The sequence below is a fragment of the Protopterus annectens genome, chromosome 5.part1 (assembly GCF_019279795.1).
Source record: "Protopterus annectens isolate FY-2018-M chromosome 5.part1, PAN1.0, whole genome shotgun sequence".
Taxonomy (NCBI): domain Eukaryota; kingdom Metazoa; phylum Chordata; order Ceratodontiformes; family Protopteridae; genus Protopterus; species Protopterus annectens.
Genome location: NC_056736.1, coordinates 297,731,356 through 297,751,325, shown reverse-complemented (window position 1 = coordinate 297,751,325; position 19,970 = coordinate 297,731,356). Strand labels below are relative to the sequence as shown.

At 38.4% G+C, this 19,970-nt stretch overlaps 1 protein-coding gene across 1 annotated transcript in view; it reads right to left on the bottom strand.

Moving 5' to 3' along the window:
- Positions 1–19,970, bottom strand: part of LOC122803389 (2-oxoglutarate receptor 1-like) — a 714,924-nt gene that overhangs the window by 202,654 nt on the left and 492,300 nt on the right. The window contains exon 3 of the mRNA XM_044072984.1: positions 17,723–17,848. The gene's annotated coding sequence lies outside the window, so the exon portion shown is untranslated. The remainder of the gene's footprint in view (positions 1–17,722; positions 17,849–19,970) is intronic.

Genomic DNA, 19,970 nt, shown 5'->3' with positions numbered 1-19,970 from the left:
GGGCAATAATACTGACTAGTATCCAGTACAGGGTAGTGTGCTTGCTGGAGTTTTTATTTATCCTGGTTGGCAACTGGACTAGTTGGGTGAAGCCATGAAGGTTTACATGATGGGTTGGATGGTTTCCAGAACAGGATTCCCAGTCAATATTGAAATCACCTAAAATGATAGTTTCTTGGGGAAGATGGTGGGTAGACCAGCTGAGGAGGTTTTCTAGTGGAGGGATGTTCTGGCCAGGTGGGAAGTAGCATCTAATTATATTGATGGTTTTGTTTTGGTTTATTTTGAGGTTAGTATATATTATTTCTTCATTGCCTATTTGTGGAGCTGATGATTTTAAGATCTGAATGTTTAGATGCTGTTTAAATATTATAGCTACACTGCCTCCTTTCTTGTTTAGCTGGTCCACTCTTAGTATGCCATAATCTGTATGAAGTATTTGCTCACTGGTAATGTGAGGTTTTAGCCAGGTTTCTGTCAGGATGACTATATCTGGGGAGTACAAGTCTATGGTGGCATGGAGTTCATGAACTTTGTTGGATATACTTCTAATATTTAGGCTTAGTAGAAGGAAGTCACTTGGCTTTCTATTGGCTGTAATATGAGAGAAGTTGTGGCTTCTAGTCTGATTATGTGGACTGGGGTTGGAGATGGTAGGGCCAGGGTTGGGGTGGATATCTCCACTTAGGGCTAGTTTTGATATGCATGAGGTTATTAGTTTTCTCAGTTTTTGAATGTCATAAGGGAAACTTTATGATTGTGCTCTTTGGGTAATAGGTATGGTGGGAGGGTTGCTGTGTTAAGTTGTAGGGATGCTTTATGTTTGAGTAATATAGTTCGTAGAATATGTGGGGGGGCGCATAGGGATGTTTCTTGAGTTGGTGGGAGGGGAGTTAAGTGAGGGTGAGACATGAGTGGTGGTGTGAGTAGTAGTACAGTAGTAGTGTTTGAGTGGGGAATGATGGAGCTTTGGTAGGATGTAAGATATGCAAGGAGAGTGCATGCAGTGAGCATAGGTAAGGTATGCTTGTACATGTTAGTTGAGGAGGTGTGATAGTAGTGGGAAGATGGAGGAGGTAGTATTGGGTTAGTGCTGTGATTGGCTACTGGAAAGATGGGAGGGGTTTGTGAGTGTAATAAAGGTGGGACCACTGGGGCCGGGAGGGAATAGGGGGCAGAGTGGGGAGCGAAGCAGGTAGAGCCCTGTTAGTTGCTCATATGAGGGGGCTGGAAACAATCAGGTAACAGAGTTAACTGATAAATGAACATATGATAGTGACAAGGGTGGTTGTAGTTTTAAAAATGGTGCCTGTCACAGGTAATATTTATTAACTTTGGGATTGTCTTAAGGTAATAAACAGGGAAGGGGGAGGGGAGAACAAGGGTGTGAGCAGGCAGTTCTCTGTACTGCTGCTAATGAGCCAAAGCAAAGACAAGTTTGTGTTTAAGAAACAATCACAATTGACCAAGGACTGCTCTGAAACTGTAAGTTATTTCTTTTCTCAGATGGAAAAACAGGATAACCTTGTATCAGTAGGCTACTGTGGTCTCAGTTTAAATTAACAAACACACAGTGTTGATCGGTTATGGATACTATTTGCTAACAGAAGGGAATAAGAGAGAAAGTGGAAGATGAGTGTGTGTGTGGGGGGCTGCTTACAAGCCAAAGCAGAGTGCTCTCCGGGGAAAAATGAATATTGGCTCAAACAGGTAGACACATACTCAAAGTTAACTTTAGCTGTTTGCAGACAGTTCAGACCCAAAATGCGCTTTTCTTATAAGAATGATAAAGGTGGTACCGCAGTTGAATACTTAAGAGTGATGTTAGGTCTAGAAAAAAAGATTACAGAGAGGAGTAAGCACTTTGAGATGGTAAAGATATATTAGAAAGATTACAAAAAACAAACTGAGCAAATAGCTACTGTATATGCAGGAAAATGTCTTGAACCAACTACTAGTATATGCAGATACTGAGCCAACTTCAAAAACATCTATTAGAAGAAACCTCAAGACAGTTATGCAGTCACAGATAAAAATATAGCGAGCAGCACTCTGTCGAGGTTGTCTAATATGATTCTATCCACCAGTAACAGCACAATTATATATAAATAATTAGACACCAGTATGAGCTGTCTACACACAACACAATTACATGAATAACATTAGTGAACAAGGTGCAGCTATGCAAACAGACCATACTATTATATTAAAAACAACTTGGTGCAGACAAAATGCTAGCATGGCATAGTAACTTCCAATAACAAAGCATAAATCGTATTAGATGTCTAACACAATTCAACATAAATAGGCATTTACAGTTGTAAAACACTTACTGGAGAGACACTGAGCTCCTCATGGGGCCTGTAGCAGAGTGGATTGTAGTTTTAAAAATGGTGCCTGCCACAGGTAATATTTATTAACTTTGGGATTGTCTTAAGGTAATAAACAGGGACGTAAGTGCAGGTTATTCACACAAAGTAAATATGAAGATGTTTTAAGAATCATTCCCATTTATGGCAAAATTGCAAAGAATCTAAAGTTAATCCTTAAGTATGTGTGAAGGACTACATGAAAAACTTAGACTTTGTATCAGTTATTAGATACTCAGACACTGAGGATGAATGGGGCTATGCACAGTCACACTTGATAGACTTAAGGCAAGTGGCAGACAAATGCTGTTTTATTATTAATATTTTTTAAAAGTAATGCAGTTTAATATGTTTTATATAGGGGAACCCTATTCATTGCTTTAAAGAATGGAAAGCATGAGATAGGAATGTCCGGAAAAGGGAAGACATTACAAAGAGGGGAACATGGAAGGAAAACATCAAGAGAGTTGTGCTGAAGGAGGCAAGGCAGGACAGGTATTATGTTTTTGTAGGGGGACAGACCTCCCTATTTTTTCAAAATTTTTATAAGATATGGTAGTTTGAGATATAAGTAGGCAAGAGGGTGTAGGACAGGGAATAAGGGAAAGAGGGGGGTGAAGAGGAATCTAGCCTAATGAAAATCCCCGTACCACAAGACCTCAAATGTTTCTACTGTTTGATGATATTATAATGGAGAACACTGATATTGGGAGGAAGGGGCCTGCAATGACACAATGTTTGGTGCCAACCAGGTCAGCAAGTCTTCTACTGTCTTAAGAGAATCCTGGACTGGCCAGTGACATCTATCCACTACCTGCTCCATCATGTCTTCAACCAAGTCCCAAAGCCCACAATCAGAGAGGCTTTTCAGGCTACCACATGCCAGGGTGCCTAAAGGATCACTGCTGCTGCCTAACCATGTGCTTTGATAATATTCTGCGTAAAAAGTATAAGTATACATGGAGACTGTTTAGAAATATAGAAGTAATTGAACTGGTTATCTCTCACTAAACTATGTGCTAGTCATTCACTTGATACTCTTATCTCCACCACCACCCCATCCTCAGCTCTTGTTAGGGTGTGGTGCCTGAATGAGTTCAGCCATCTTGAATGTGCAGTTAATACTGTGGAAGAAATGTCTGTCTAAATCAATTATCATACTAATACATATTTTCTAGCCTATACAAACAAAATCCTTTCTTTACAAAAATTGTCTGCATGTAGTTGAAGAACAAAGATAATACACATTATGTGACAATGCAATTTTTTTGTTTATAAACACATAGATTTATATACATAAACAATAATTGTAAGTGTATTCATGTTGATGTATATCTGTATTTTACAGACACATATATCCAAACTTACATATATTTCTTCACTCATAAATATAAATTTGCATTTATACATAACATATTTCATCACATAAACATTCCATATTTGTATACAGATATGTTTATGCTATCTTATGCATTATAACTGCATATAGATACATATTTGCAGTTATACACACGTTTCTTCTAGCATATACCTTCAGTTATGCAATATTTTTATATTTTCTTTTTTAACCCTGTGTTTGATATGATTGAAAAATATACTTACTATAGACCTCTGGCCTTCTCAACATCACCTGATTCACCCATTCAATCAGCTGGTCAGTTGTACATTTATATAGATCATCGTACCTATGTTGGCACTGGGGGCCAGAGTGGGTGAGCCCTGTAGACAGATGCTCAGCCAACTGTCAGATGTCAGTCTTATTCTAGCCTGAACCTCTTATGCATGATTAGAGCTTATCCAGTTACAAATACCTAAGAAGGTAAAGTATAATTTCTGGTCTCTTTATCATATCAGCTGAGAATGTGATCTTGTGCCTTCACAGGTGCTGCCATCATTAGAAGTGCCAGTATAAAGAAAGAATGAGCAGGGTTGTGGTTTGCAGGTTTACAACAACTACCTCTGGGATATGAAATTACTCTAACAAACCCGATTAACAAGCAGGGGCTTTAGAACTGGCACGCTTGGTTTTGACCAAACTGCTTTGTGACATACATGTTATTTTAAAGGAATATATTTATTTATTCATTTATTTATTTATTTTACATTTGTTGACCGGGCTAGTCTAACTGGATATATGTCCATTTTCAGTAGAGGCCCGGGGAGAAAAGCTCCAGGACAATAACGGATGAAAAAGTAAAATTGCGTAGAATAAAATAAAGTTTACATAGAAAAAATACTGATATACATTTTACTACACACTGGTTAGTAATCATTTACAAAAATATAAAACACACTGGTAAATAACTAATTACAAAAATGTAGAAGACAATTTCATTTATATAGTAGATAAAAGCATACCTCTCAAATGTCCAGATTTTCACAGAATGTCCAGATGTTTGCCTCAAAATTTCAGTCTGCCTCAAAATTTCAGTCAGTTCCTCATAAACTTTTTGGTTTTCTGGAACATTACTGGAATGATCTGAGGAATGAAATTAGTAAGCAACATCATACATTTGAGTTTCAGACTTCATATCCCTTAGAATGCCTTTTAATACATATGTTATTCTAGCAACTTTCTAAGTTTATAAAAGCAATATTTAAAATATGTTCCTAATTTGGAGCCTTTATACCCCCATTATGACATGCCTTGTCCAAACGTCTTGGTCTAAGAGGTTGAGAGGTATGGATAAAAGTCATTAATGAAAAATCATCAATTTTTATTTTACTTTCACCTGCTACTGTCGCTGTGCCTTGCTGTTGCTACTTTTTGGAGTATTACACCTCAAAGTCAAATCAAATGTAAATACTGGGCTAGCTGTCCTTATGGACCATTTTGAACCTAGCCAATTCCCTGCAAGATGAGAACCAAATCCTGCAACTTGTGTATGTGAGATAAACACCTTACCATTATGCAAACCCCTATACCTGAATGTCAGGAATGAATAAATTCTTTATGCAGTCCTTCTGTAGTTTTAATTTTTTTTTTGGCTTTTGTTTATTTATTTCTGCAGAAATACATTTTCATGTTTGTGTCAGTATCAACTTTTAGTATTCAAGGATTTGAGGTGATAAGGTGTGCCAGTTGATGTTGGAATGGTGATGGAATGGCAGGGATTATGCTTTATGGCTGAACAAACTGACATGCATATAATTCCATTTTCCCTTTTCTAAACATTGTCACTTTAGAGAATAACTGAGGCTATCTGCATGTGCCCATGCACTTCTGGGGATTGCTGAAGACTGCTGCAGACAACTATGCCATCCCTACCGCATCCACGAGTACCTGAGGCCATGTTCATGACTACTCGAGGACTGGCTACATGGATAATTTGCCTTACACATTCATGTATTACTGCAATTAGTAGAGATAAGAATAAGAGGGTTTAATTAGCATACAAAATGCATAAACGACCCTGGACTTGTGCGAATAAGTTTCACGTCACCATATTCACTTATCATTACTCGAGTTAGGTGGCAAATCGCTTAGGAAACTGCAGACTAAAAGTATGCAATAAATATATTAGAAATATTGCAGATTAATACTGAACAGTTCAAAATGATGTTAGATTATTGGGTTTACTTTACTGCTATGATGGTCAGATTTGGATGAACTATGTGAATACTGTAAAACTGTCATTTCTAAATGGAAATTAATTACAGTAGCAACTGAAATGCATATTGGTCACTGAGAAAGACAAGTTTATTTTGTTGTCATTTAGTTATTGTGCACACCTAGTAGAAATTCATTGGTTTAATTCTGAAGTACCGAAGTTTCAAAGATGTTTTGTTGGCACAACATACGTTTACTGGGAGATTTCTTAGTGTCATTGCTGAATGAAAATTGACAGTAAGAATTTTGATAGGAGAATGATGGATCTGTTAACATGCTTCTTGCCTTACTATTGGATATTAAATCTGTTGGTGGAAGGAATTGCATATCAACATAATGCAAGAAGAGGACAAATGATATAATAGGATATACCAGTGCCAAGATGAGGCAGAATGCAACTGCCCCTACCAGTACTGGGAAGGGGGGATCTCCTACATGTATCCCTTTAACATGAGATGAGGAAAACCTCCTTCCCATTCATGGGGATTGTTAGAAAAATGTGTATTTGAATACATGAGACATGCTAGTTTAAAAAGCAAAGTAGTATATAATGCATTTTATTCTATTAATCATATAGTAGAGAGGATTAATTCATGTTTAAATGTAAAGTAGTTTTGAAACTGCAGTGTGACTTGAAGCAAAGCTGACCTTTGACCCTGGCAGATGCCAGCTTAGCAAGTTTTTAATGTTTATGCTTTTCACAAGTGATTATCTGCTGGGTCAGGAAATTAAATGTGTGAAATAATGAAATCTTCTGCTCTTTCCTGCTGGGATGATTTGGCCTTGTATATATATTACTGAGATAGCACACAGCTGTGTGAGAAAGTGTAACAGAGAACAAAGATATGTATTAAGAGACTGAATCTGCTATTGTATTTGAACTGATATGAAACCTTGAAGAAGTAACTTTACAGAAAGACATTATGTCTGACCAGGTGGATAGCAAGGCCGTATTGTATCCAGAGGAAAACTTTTTTAAAATATACAGCATCAGCAGTTTTAATGAATAGAAGACTGTAAGCTAAAGTGATGTAGATGCCCTGTGACATACCACGTCAGTAAGGTGGGCACAACTTGAATGTTAAACCTATATAAAATTGTGTGCTTCCTGTTTCATGTCAGACAAAATTCTGTACTTGTACGTTTTTTGCCTCCTGGTGTACACTAGTAAACTTTTGAATCTGAACCTCCTGTGTATTGAATTCTTGATTTTATTTAACAGTTTGGTCCTTCCTAGCCAGAAATTCCCTCATACAGCTGCAGATCAGAGTCTACTGGTGGTCGAATACTGCGCAGGAGAAGTTACCGAAATGGTTCTTCTTGGGTGAAAAGACCTCCGACTGAATTGTCGTTTAAAGAGGCTGGCCACTTTCTGATCTGTGGCCGAAGAGCAGACATTGGACAGTTCAATGCTGGAGGCTCAGGTAGGAAGAATTTGCCTTTTTTCTGTTTTAAATCAGGGACTAGGTTACAGTATATTGTTGTCAAGATTTGTTTTGCAGATCAGGGACAAAAGGAAATACTGTATATTTGGTCATAGATCAGGGTAACAGAATGAGGTAGGCAGTTATTCTAGATACACTGCAAACAGGAACTGAGAATTTGATATCACGTGATAAAAAAAGGGTTACGTAACATTTTCTTTGCCATGGGTAATCAGTGCACTAAAACATCGCGAGATCCGCCCCTAACCAAAGACGCAAAATACATGCAATCACAACGTTCCGATAACGTTAGGTATTATACGAAATGGGTTAACAAATATGAATTTGATGGTAAACTAGATAAGACTTCACTAGTTAAACTCCTTAAACAGCTTAAATCTGATGCGGGAGGTCAGGTAAAAAAGCAACGCCAACTAGGCATTCCTCAGGCACACAGGTGGATTGAGGAAGCAAATCGTAGAGAACAGAAGCTTAAAAATTCAAAAAAATTATTTTTAGACAAAGAGGATAATAACTTGGTAATAGCAACAGCTCTTCCTCCTCCTCCCTTGCCCCCTCCCTTACCCTTTTCAGGATATGAAGTGAGTGGACAGGCTGGTCCGCCTCCGCGTTATCCTGAAGTTTCGGCAAGACCACAACCATTTGTTAGAGATCCTATTGAGACCAGGTCCCGAACACGTAAAACACATAGGGGCGCAGACTCATATCAAATAGAGAGAAACCTACAGGATGAGAGTGAGGAAGAAATATGCCCACTTATAGAAGTTCCAAATTCTCAGGCAGAACAGGAAGGGCAAAATCCAACACTCTTATTATATAGATCATGGACACCGGAAGATATCCGGAAGGCTACTGAGGGAATTCCCCATCCGAAAGTAAATTTTACGAAATTTTTAGAAGATTTACAAGGCATGAGGTTGAGTTACCACTTGAATGGGGAAGAAGTAGAAAAAGTAGTAAGACAAATTATAGGTTCAGATTGGCATATGATTTGTGGCACCTGGAATCCTCGTAATACAGAGCTTAGACCACTCCCACATAGCGACACGGAGTTAGACAACAGAGTGAAAGGTCTAACAGACCGAATCTCTGAGAAATGGAAACCTAGAGCAGACTGGACTTGCATTAATCAATGCATACAACAGGAAAATGAGACAATAGATGGGTACTATGCTAGATTATTAGTGTTTTAATAATCATAGCGGTATGTCGGTTCCTGAGAACCAAACAAATGATTTCCCGTATGAACAACAATTGAAAAATGCATTTTTGAAAGGTTGCATTGCACCTATTAGTAGCTTCATTACGAAGCATAGGATAGACCATCGAACAGGGAGGCTAAAAGCCTTACTCGAATACGCTAGACATGCTGAAAGACATTTTAATAGTAAAAACAAAAAGAAGGCGCAAGTCTTCACTGCTGAAGACGGAGCTGAAGTATTTGTATTACAGTCAGGTAAAAAGGGCAAGAAAAATGCCCAGGGAAACAAACAGTCCGACAAACGATCAGAAGATTTTGAAGAGAGAAAAAAGAGAGGTGAATGCTTCAAGTGCGGGAAAAAGGGACATCTAGCAAGGGATTGTAAGCAAAACAAAAAAGTAATTACAGAAGATAAGGGAGATGAGGACTGACTATATGATAGTGAAGATACATCATGTGAAAGTCAGAAATCATCAGGAAAAGTTAATAAACAGAAAACAAATGTAAATGTGATAGAAGGAGTAGAGGAAGTGCAAGTAGATATGGAGGATGAAGAAAGTGAAATTTTGGACTTAGCATTATTGAGTTTAGATCTCTACTTAGCAGATACGAAACCGGAAGTTACACTTCTGGTGGAGGGAAGGGAAGTCAAATTCCTGTGTGACTCAGGAGCATCACGGACTTTGATACACCCCTCCAAGTTACCAGAACATTCTGAATCACCTGATTATATACTAGTGAAAGCAGCAAATGGACAGCTATATAGGGAACCACTTTCCCATGATATAGCAATAACTTACCCTGTTTCAGGTATGACCCAGAGAAGTAAAATTGTTGTTTCTGCAAAGTGTCCAGTGAACCTATTGGGCAGGGAACTTATGCAGATATTTGGCATAGCAGTAGTTCCAACTGTACAAGGTATGGAGGCACAGAGACAAATGGATACCTTTGTAGTGCGATCGGAGGGTGAAACTTTTTACTGCTACAGCCAGGACCTAGTCACAGTAACCGAGGAACTGATGAAAGTAGCCATCAGTAAAGCCCCCTCCCTTGACACTGATCAACAGCATTTGTTACACTGTACTCTATACTACTGTACTACACCAGGACCTGATAGAGAGTATGAGCAAGAATTGTTTAGAAATCGTGCAACTAGATTGGTTTTGCGTACTTTGTACTGGGATACTGAGGGGAACAGTGTAGTTAGCTGTTCATTACCTCAAGAATTCCTTGCATTATATAGATTAAATCGATTACCACATGTCAGCTTGACAAAGAACAAAAGTGTCAAATGGGCAGACTTAGGAGAAAAAGAAACAAGATGGGAGAAACAGACTGATTTAGAACTATCAAAACAAGGGATACAAAAACAAAAACTGAATTGGTTGACACAGACACATCCAGCTGTACACTTGCAATCTAGCAAGGACAGCTGATTAGCGTTTTTATTAGAAGAAGACGAAAAGGCCTTATGTGAAATTCCAACAAGTCTTTGGTCAACAAGCAAGTCAGATGTAGGACTTATTCGAACAGCAGGACCAGTTACAATTACCCCAAAGTCAGCTTTTAGACCACAGAAAAGACAATACCCTTTGAGAAAGGATGCAGAAATAGGAATTAAGCCTATAATAGCAGCATTACTCAAAGAAGGAGTACTCGTAGAATCTCCTGATTCACCATGTAATACACCCCTTTTTCCTGTTAAAAAAGCAAACAGGGAATGGTGGATGGTACAAGATTTACAAGCTGTAAATAATGCAGTAATACCTAGAGCACCTACGGTGCCAGACCCACATACTTTGTTAAACGATTTAGAACCGCAACAGAAGTATTTCTCTGTGGTAGATATTAGCAATGCTTTCTTTTCAATACCTATACATCCTGATAGTCAATATTGGTTTGCATTTACATTTCAGGGTAAAAGGTATACGTATACTCGACTACCACAGGGATATTGTGAGAGCCCAACAATATTTGCACAAGAAATGGCTAGCAATCTGGCAGGGTTTACCCCACCGGGAGGTAGTCAAATTCTACTTTATGTAGATGACATCTTGCTAGCAGCCCCCACCCAGCAACAGTGCAGGGAGGATACTGTAGCATTATTGAAATTTTTAGCAACACAAGGACACAAAGTGAACAAAAGTAAAGTTACAACTTTGGAGAAAACAAGTTAGATACTTGGGATATGTAATATCCAATGAAGGTAGGATATTGGATGAGGAAAGAAAAACAGCAATTTTGCAAGCACCCAAACCAACAACCAAGAAAGAAATTATGTCTTTCTTAGGTACAACTAATTTTTGTCGGAGCTGGATACCAAATTATGCTTTGGAATCTGCTCCACTGACTGACTTGATATATAAGACACCAATGGCAGCACAAGATATCTTACAATGGACACCCGAAGCAGAAACGGCTTTCTGCAGGTTGAAGCAGTTGATAGCTTCTTCATTAGTTTTAGGACTTCCAAATTATCATAAACGATTCTTTCAGACCGTAGATTGTAAGCAAGGATATATGACGTCAGTATTGACGCAACAACATGGGGATAAGCAACGCCCCATAGCCTATTATTCATCACAGTTAGATCCAGTGGCGTGATCTTTGCCTCACTGTGTACAAGCAGTAGTTGCAGCTGCAATGGCAGTACAGGCTTCAGCCTCAGTGGTGTTATTCCACCCTCTCACATTGAGAGTGCCTCATGCAGTTTCAATAATTTTACTGCAAGAAAAAATGGCATACCTTTCTCCTGCTAGACATCTTTCGTGTATGACTATACTGCTGAGCCAACCTCATATGACAATTGAACGATGTACGACATTGAATCCATCAACATTACTTCCAATTCCTGTGGAGGGCACACCACACAGCTGCCTGCAGGAAATTGAACAGTTAGCTTTACCTAGACAAGATCTCATGGATATGCCCTTGGATAATGCTGAGGTGACATATTACGTGGATGGCTCATGCAGAAGGGGTCCTACAGTGAAGAATCTGGTAGGGTATGCAGTAGTTACAGACACTGAAATTTTAGAAGCTCAGTCCTTACCACATAACTTATCTGCACAGGCAGCAGAATTGATTGCTTTGACGAGGGCATGTACTTTAGCAAAAAAACAAGTGTGTAAACATATATACTGATAGTCAGTATGCTTTTTCTACAGTACATGTATTTGCACAACAATGGAAAAATAGAGGAATGATAACATCTAGTGGAAAACCTATTAATCATGAGCAATTTATTTTGGAGTTATTAGAATATATTCAGTTACCTACCAAAGTAGCTATTTGTAAATGTGTAGCTCATATGAAACAGCAGGATAAGATTTCAAAAGGCAATGTACGCGCTGATGCAGCTGCAAAGCAAGCAGCCTCAGACTCAGAAACTTTACTTTTGAATGAGGAGTTACAACCCTCTGAGATTTTAGATTTAGACATGTTAAAAACAATGCAGACGCTTACTACAAAAGCAGAAAAACAAAAATGGGTAAAACGAGGCACAATTCTTGAGAATGGACTGTACATTTCCAAAGAGAGAAAACCGATATTGCCGTCTAATTTATTTAGATATGCAGATTTGTTGAGCCATGGGCAGTGCCATGTCTCAAAAGGGGGGATGGTACAGTTAGTAAACCGAATATTCCAAACATACGGATTCACAAACTATACACAAAAAGTTTGTGCAGCTTGAAATACTTGTAACAAGCACCATGCACAAGGAGCATTTAAAACCAAGCAAGGAAGTTTCCCTATACCACCATACCCATTCCATACTATTTGTATGGATTTTATAGAATTGAATAAGTGTGAAGGGAAAAAGTTTTGTTTAGTTATTGTAGACATGTTTTCTAAATGGGTAGAAGCTTTTCCAACCAAAAACCCGGATGCAGCAACAGTGGCGAAAGCCCTGATAAAAGAGATAATCCCTAGATTTGGCATTCCAGAAAGGATTTATAGTGACAATGGCACACATTTCGTAAACCAGACAATCCAGCAACTTGGGAGATTTTTTGGTATCTCCTTAAAGAACCATTGTGCCTACCACCCACAGTCAGCAGGACTGGTGGAAAGGTACAATGGTACCCTCAAAAATAAGATTAGGAAGCTAGTAGAGGAGACCCAAAAGAATTGGATATACTGTCTGCCTTTGGCACTGCTGAGTATGAGAACGGATCCAAACGTAAAGGGTTTGACTCCCTTTGAAATGGTTTTTGGGAGAGCATATTATGTGCCTCAGTGGAAAGCTCTCATGCCTGCAGAGCAAGAGGCTGACAGTTCATTAGCTAGTTATATGAGGAAATTGTTAACAAATAAATCTGTTTTGCAGTTTAACTCTTTTTCAGATAAGGAACAGACCAGACCGGTGGAAGCAGTCTTGGCCCCTGGGACATTCGTGTGGCTGAAAGTGACGAAAAGGTAGAATTGGGCGAGTCCAAAGTGGGAGGGACCGTACCAGGTTCTATTGGCAACACCTACTGCAGTTAGAGTGGCCGAGAGGACGTCCTGGGTTCATTTGACACATTGTAAACTGGTAAAGAACTTTCAACTTGATAAAAACTTTGTGACTGATACACAACCAGACCGAGATGGCAAAAAACAAAGCAAATAGAAATTTAGATCAAACCCAGAGATGCTGCATAATCATTTTGTTGAGTGTACATTTATTGATTGTAATTGTGACAATTTTCCTCTTGTTGTGGTTTATCCTACACACAACCACACAAGTGAAAGTGGGAAGGTGTGACGAAACATCTATAGACGGCATCCAAATTTTAACACATACCTAGCCATGAAATGTGTATATGCAGAGACTATGAACATTTCAAATTGCTGGGTTTGTAAAGCTATACCAACAGCATATGGCGGACTTATAATGTCCGCTGTCCCTTTGGGGATAAATGAGACTTGGGAGAATTTACTTTTCGATACAGGAACTGTGAGATCACAGGACAAAAATAGCTTTATTTTTACCTGTCACACAAAAAGGAGTTGTATGTTTTTATAAAAATGATACCCTCCAGGTGGGCTGGAGCAATTGTAATATAACCATATCTTACCAATGTTATATTAAGAATAGTAATGGCAATACTTTTTGCAATACTAATTATGACTCATATTTGAACTCATTGAAAACAACTATGAATGACATTCGCAAAAATCCAGTTTTGTTTAAACAATTGTCAGTTATAGATCAGAAAATGTTTCATGCAGGGCTGATGCGTATTAGTACTAAAGTAGAAAACTGTTATTTTATTTGTGGAAAAAAGGCATATAAATGGTTACCTGAGAATTGGTCCAGCAGTTGTTTTTTGGGTTATTTGGTTCCGGCAATAAGACATACTGCAGAATTACCTTTGGGTAAGATACGAAACGTGAGAGAAGCAGCTCGAAAACCTGAAGGTCCAGTTGAAAAACCTGTGAATCCAGTCGGAAAGATCGAAGCTGGCTGGAAAGATCATAATGCCGTGAAAGACAAAAGCAAATTGGCACATATGGACTTGAGTGACAGTGTTATATCCTGGGCAGGAATATTCCCAGCCTACGGAGCAGTCAAATCGATTTGGGAGCTGAGGAAGTTGTCGAAACTTCTCGAAGTAATGAGTAATGCAACTTTTTCTGCCCTAGAACTGGTGACTGATGAACTCAATGCAATGAGAACTGTTGTGCTACAAAATCGAATGGCTCTTGATTTCACCCTAGCGGCGAGAGGTGGTACGTGTGCGCTTATCAAAGAAGAATGCTGTGCGTACATACCAGATAATAGGCATGAAATTAATAATCACCTAGAGGTAATTCAGCAAGTATCAGCCATGACTGAACCAGGTCCAAACCCACTGACGGACTTTTTCCAGAATCTATTTGGGGGGTGGGGTTCCATCCTAATGAATATTCTGATTGCCATTTGTGTGGGTATACTCCTGATAGGAGCATGTGTTTGCTGTGGAATTCCCTGCATGAAAAGATTAATCAAAGATTTTATTGATGTATCTGTTACTGAAACTTTGTACCAAGATATTGAGATTGAGAGATTGATCTCAGATGACATTTTTTCTGAAGTATAGATTGAATGACTCACCTAGCTGAAAATCCTAAGTGGAAGAAGTTGGGAGATGAAATGACACTATGCATACTTTAAAATAGAATAAAAAGTATTAATAGGGGGGAAAATGTTAGAAAAATGTGTATTTGAATACATGAGAAATGCTAGTTTAAAAAGCAAAGTAGTATATAATGCATTTTATTCTATTAATCATATAGTAGAGAGGATTAATTCATGTTTAAATGTAAAGTAGTTTTGAAACTGCAATGTGGCTTGAAGCAAAGCTAACCTTCGACCCTGGCAGATGCCAGCTTAGCAAGTTTTTAATGTTTTTGCTTTTCACAAGTGATTATCTGCTGGGTCAGGAAATTAAATGTGTGAAATAATGAAATCTTCTGCTCTTTCCTGCTGGGATGATTTGGCCTTGTATATGTATTACTGAGATAGCACACAGCTGTGTGAGAAAGTGTAACAGAGAACAAAGATATGTATTAAGAGACTGAATCTGCTGTTGTATTCGAACTGATATGAAACCTTGAAGAAGTAACTTTACAGAAAGACATTATGTCTGACCAGGTGGATAGCAAGGCTGTATTATATCCAGAGGAAAACTTTTTTTAAAATATACAGCATCAGCAGTTTTGATGAATAGAAGACTGTAAGCTAAAATGATGTAGATGCCCTGTGACATACCACGTCAGTAAGGTGGGCACAGCTTGAATGTTAAACCTATATAAAATTGTGTGCTTCCTGTTTCATGTCAGACAAAATTCTGTACTTGTACGTTTTTTGCCTCCTGGTGTACACTAGTAAACTTTTGAATCTGAACCTCCTGTGTATTGAATTCTTGATTTTATTTAACAGGGATGATTGTGACTCAGAAGATGTTGAGACTGGAATAATCAGAGGTGGTGTGGACACTGGCTATTACCAATGCCTGCAGCAGAAACACATCTGTTCAAAAAGGTTAGTTTAAAACAGTAATACAAATTAATATAGAGAATTAAATGCTGATATGGAATGATTACATTTAACGCATGACAATTACTATTAATAAGTAAACCCTACACTTCTGCACATAATAGCAACAAAGGCAGTGTGCATGGTAAGTGTCCTCCACACCTCCTTACTCAGCAAACAGTAGTGTTTGCTACTTTTCTGTTAGTAATGCATTCAAATAATTTTTTACATGGTCAACAGTGGAAACAAACAGTTCCATTATATCAATAAATTTGGAGGATATCAGATGCAGAATGACTGTTGTTGAGGATAATGATGATGGAAACATAGTTATGTTTATAAAGCAGCCTGAGAAAAGTGGCACACAGTCCCCAAGCTTAATGGCAGGATCTCACATTTCAGAATTTGTTAGTAACTCTGCAGAAAGTGACAGTGTGTCACAAAAGGTCAAGTATAAGCTGACATCACACTCTAGCTGTGCAGGTGTATCTCCAAACCTTGATGAACACTTTCAGGATGAGGGCAGAAATTCAGAGGTAACAGTGTCCACAGTGGCATCTCTGTAAAGGGGTAGGAAGTGCAGAAATTTGTCACAGCTACCCCAGGAAACACATAAAGCTTTGGATGCCCAGCAGCAAATGTGCCATCACATTGTTAGGGTTCAGAGAACTGCCTCAGAGAGTCAGATAGAAATAGTCAGAGTCCTACAGAGTGTACTTGAGGATTTTCACACTACATGGAAATGGAAGAGAGAAGGGATAATACCATGATCGTAGTGATGTATAGTATGGTGGCATACTAAGTATCCATGGCCACCTCCATTTGCACACTAGTTAGTACTTATCAGACTCAAGTTCAGTGTCAGTGTTGGAAGGGGGATGAGAATAGAGTACTGTCTAAACAAGTGAGGGCAAATCACATGAGACTACAAGTTCATCTCAAGAAAGTACTGCAATTACAGAGGGGGCCCAAGCACAACATAATTCATTCAGGCCATGTCAGCATTCATCTACACCTTGTAGACCCTCTTATTAGATGTCCAAGACCCAGTCCCACAGTACTGTCAGATCAATATCTGGAGGACCATGTTATTCAAGTATGTCACAACTTCTGACCAATTACCATCCAGCTCTCATGACTGCCCCTCTTCAAAATCACTTGTCCCATTACCTGCCCTATTTTTAGGAGATATGTATGCCACATTTGCCCTTGATCTACTGAAATTTGAGTGTGAAATTTCTGTTACTTTCAATTTGAACTTCACACAGAGATATCAAGGTTTAGCTCAAAGGGAAATAAGCTATTAAAGTTAAAAAAAGTAAAAAAAATGTGTATAAGTAAGATACTTTTGAACTGCATGCATTTCATCCCTATAATAGGATTGCTTAAAACTTCATGGTAATGTGTAAAGAAATCTGAATTTCACAACATAAGATTGCAGTGTTTGTAACCAATAATGTTCTGCGTATTACCATTATTACAACTGGGAAGTATTTATTTAAAAGTACTAATACATGAGTATTTAGAGAAACACTAATAAAAAAATGAACGATTAAAATTAGTATCCTGCTATGTAAACAAACACTGCAGAGATTTCACCCTCACCACTGCGCAAATAATATTTTTTGTCTCTGAGGACACAAATTATTGTGTATGACAAAATGAAATAATCTGATGTGCAGTGCCTTAACAGAGAACATTAACTCAGCTGAAATGTTACATAATATATAAAAAAAGATATATTTTTATTTAATTGCAAGGTATAAAATTCATGTTAAATACTGACATAACACTTTTTTATTAATTGTACCACTTGAAAACTTTCAGTATGTGCACATTTGGGAACACCACCTCAGCAGAATATATTGTGTAAAACAGTTAAAAATGTGATTATTTTTTATATGATGCCTTATGATATCATAAACAAGAGTTAAACAATAATATGAGTATCTGTTCTAAAATTAAAAAAAATATTTAAAGATGAGAAGAAATGTCATATGACAGCAGACCATGCACCATACTCCATACCCCACATATATCACTGAATGCATCAGTTGTACTCTATGTGCTTTTTACAAGAAAGAAAGCACTAACCTGAATGGCATGGTCCATAGTTCTGGACCAGGCACTGCTTCTCTACCTGCGCAGCCATGTGCCATGCATGATTCCACTGCTTGGGGTCCCTTATTACTGTCGCTGGCTGGTCATCATTATTCATATCTGGAATGGAAGTGATAGCTTCAGTGACAGCATGGATCATTTCACCATCAAACTGGCACACGATCATGTTTTGAAGAATGCAACATACAGTAAACGTCCTACATATAGTAGCTAGGTCATACTGAAGGGCCCCCCAGACTCATCCAGCATCCAAATCAGCCCTTCAACACAGAGAAGACCCTGTTGATGACAATATGGGTCTGGGACAGGGCTGTATTTTAACTGGCCTTAGCAGTTCCACTTTAATTTCTCTCTGGTGTCATGAGCCATGACTCCAGTGGAAATCCAGAATCACCTGAAACAAAAAAAGGAAGAGAATGTGGTGGGAGGAGACAAAAAATCAAAAAGTGGTTTAGTATTCAGTAATACATTTTACCCTGAATAACTACTTAAACAAACTAAAATTAAAAAAAAAATTAAACAAAACTATTTTTCCACTTACCAACAAGATGACCACTGGACATCCTACTATGCAGGAAAAGGTGCTAGGATTAGCTAATGTGCCAGATACGGGAATCAGGTGCACTGTCAGGATGTTTTGTGAGATGTTGGCGATAAACCCTCATGCATCGCACACTACCTGGCAATGAATGGAATGGTAGCCCTTCCTATTGTGGTGCCACTCTCCCGTGGGCCACATTGGGCACTAGTTGCAACATGGGTGAAATCTAACTCACTGAGTCCCACATGGAAATGTGCCATGCCATAAAAGGCACCAATAGTCCTGAAGCAGTCCTATAGTGACACTCAAAAATAGATGTACTAATCCACATGTGACAAGAGTATATTCAGGAACTACAGAAGTATCCTCATGGTAGAAGTCTGTGAGATACCCAACATATCCCCTATCTGTGCCTAGGTTCTCATGGCAGTGAGAGCGATACACACCTTTGTATCCACAGGAATGGGAAGGCCAGGCATCCCCCCAGTGCCCCTGTGGGGTCCATACATAATCACTAAGACCCTATCCACTTTTAATCTGGTTCATAAGTTCTTTGGTTCATAGGTGTTTACTAGGGTAATGACCATAAGGACCTTTTTAATCCTACCTATGCATCCCAAATCTCTGACAAGTTTTGGCAAGTATCTTTTGATTATAAAACTATAGTGAGTTATTCACACCTTCTTGGCCAGTGAGTGCCACTGGGGAAGTCAGTTTCAGCTCACCCAAGACAAGCAGCTCACACAAGGAAATAGCATAACAAGGAACAGCATCATCATGGATTGCAAAGTAAATAGAAAAGGAGAGATTCTGCCTTTTGTAATGAATCTGAGGATGGTGTGGAAATGTGTGGAATTCTGGCTATGAATCACAAATAGACTAAAGATGGACTCATTAGCATACATTGTTTTGCATTATGTCTTATTGGTATCTCATTACATTTTCATATGCTTATGCCTGTTTACGGCCATTGCACATTAGCATAGATAGCCTTTGTGAATTGCTCTTTGTTGTGTAAATGCATAGACAACTTTTACACATAACTATGAATGTAACTCCATCTCTAGTTAACTAAAGTCACAGAAGTTGTAGATATCAGCCATTCAATTTGTACAGCATATCTAAATCTGCCAAGAACTTTTACACTAATCCACATGCTGAAACTGTAAACAACTTTAAATGCCCAAATGCATACCATTTATGTAGTAAGATGGAGCACAGACTGACTTAAAAATAAATCCCATGAAGTTAAAGTAGCAGGTACCACCTTTGCAAACTAGCAGCAGCATTATGTTCTCAGTGGACAGCAGTACCAGTTGAAAGCCATTAGGTTAGTCAATTCTTCAGAGCTTGCAAATAATTTCTTTTGAGACTGCTTATGAGCTAAATTTTGGCATTCACAAAACTATAGCATTAATAAAAAATGTATGGTTTGCAGGAATGGATTTTGACTAGTCCAGTTCACATGTCAGAATGGACAAAGTCATCTTAGTTGTCAGCAGCATGGATCTTTATGGTCCCACATACGCTATAGAATATCAGCTTGCCCTGGCTGATGAATAGAGTTTCCAGTACTAGAATCCGTCAGCTCAATAATAGCAAACACCATTGTTATGATTATTAGCAAGTCATACTGATTTCCTTAGATACCAAAAAGAAAAAAAAAACATTAGTTCAGAT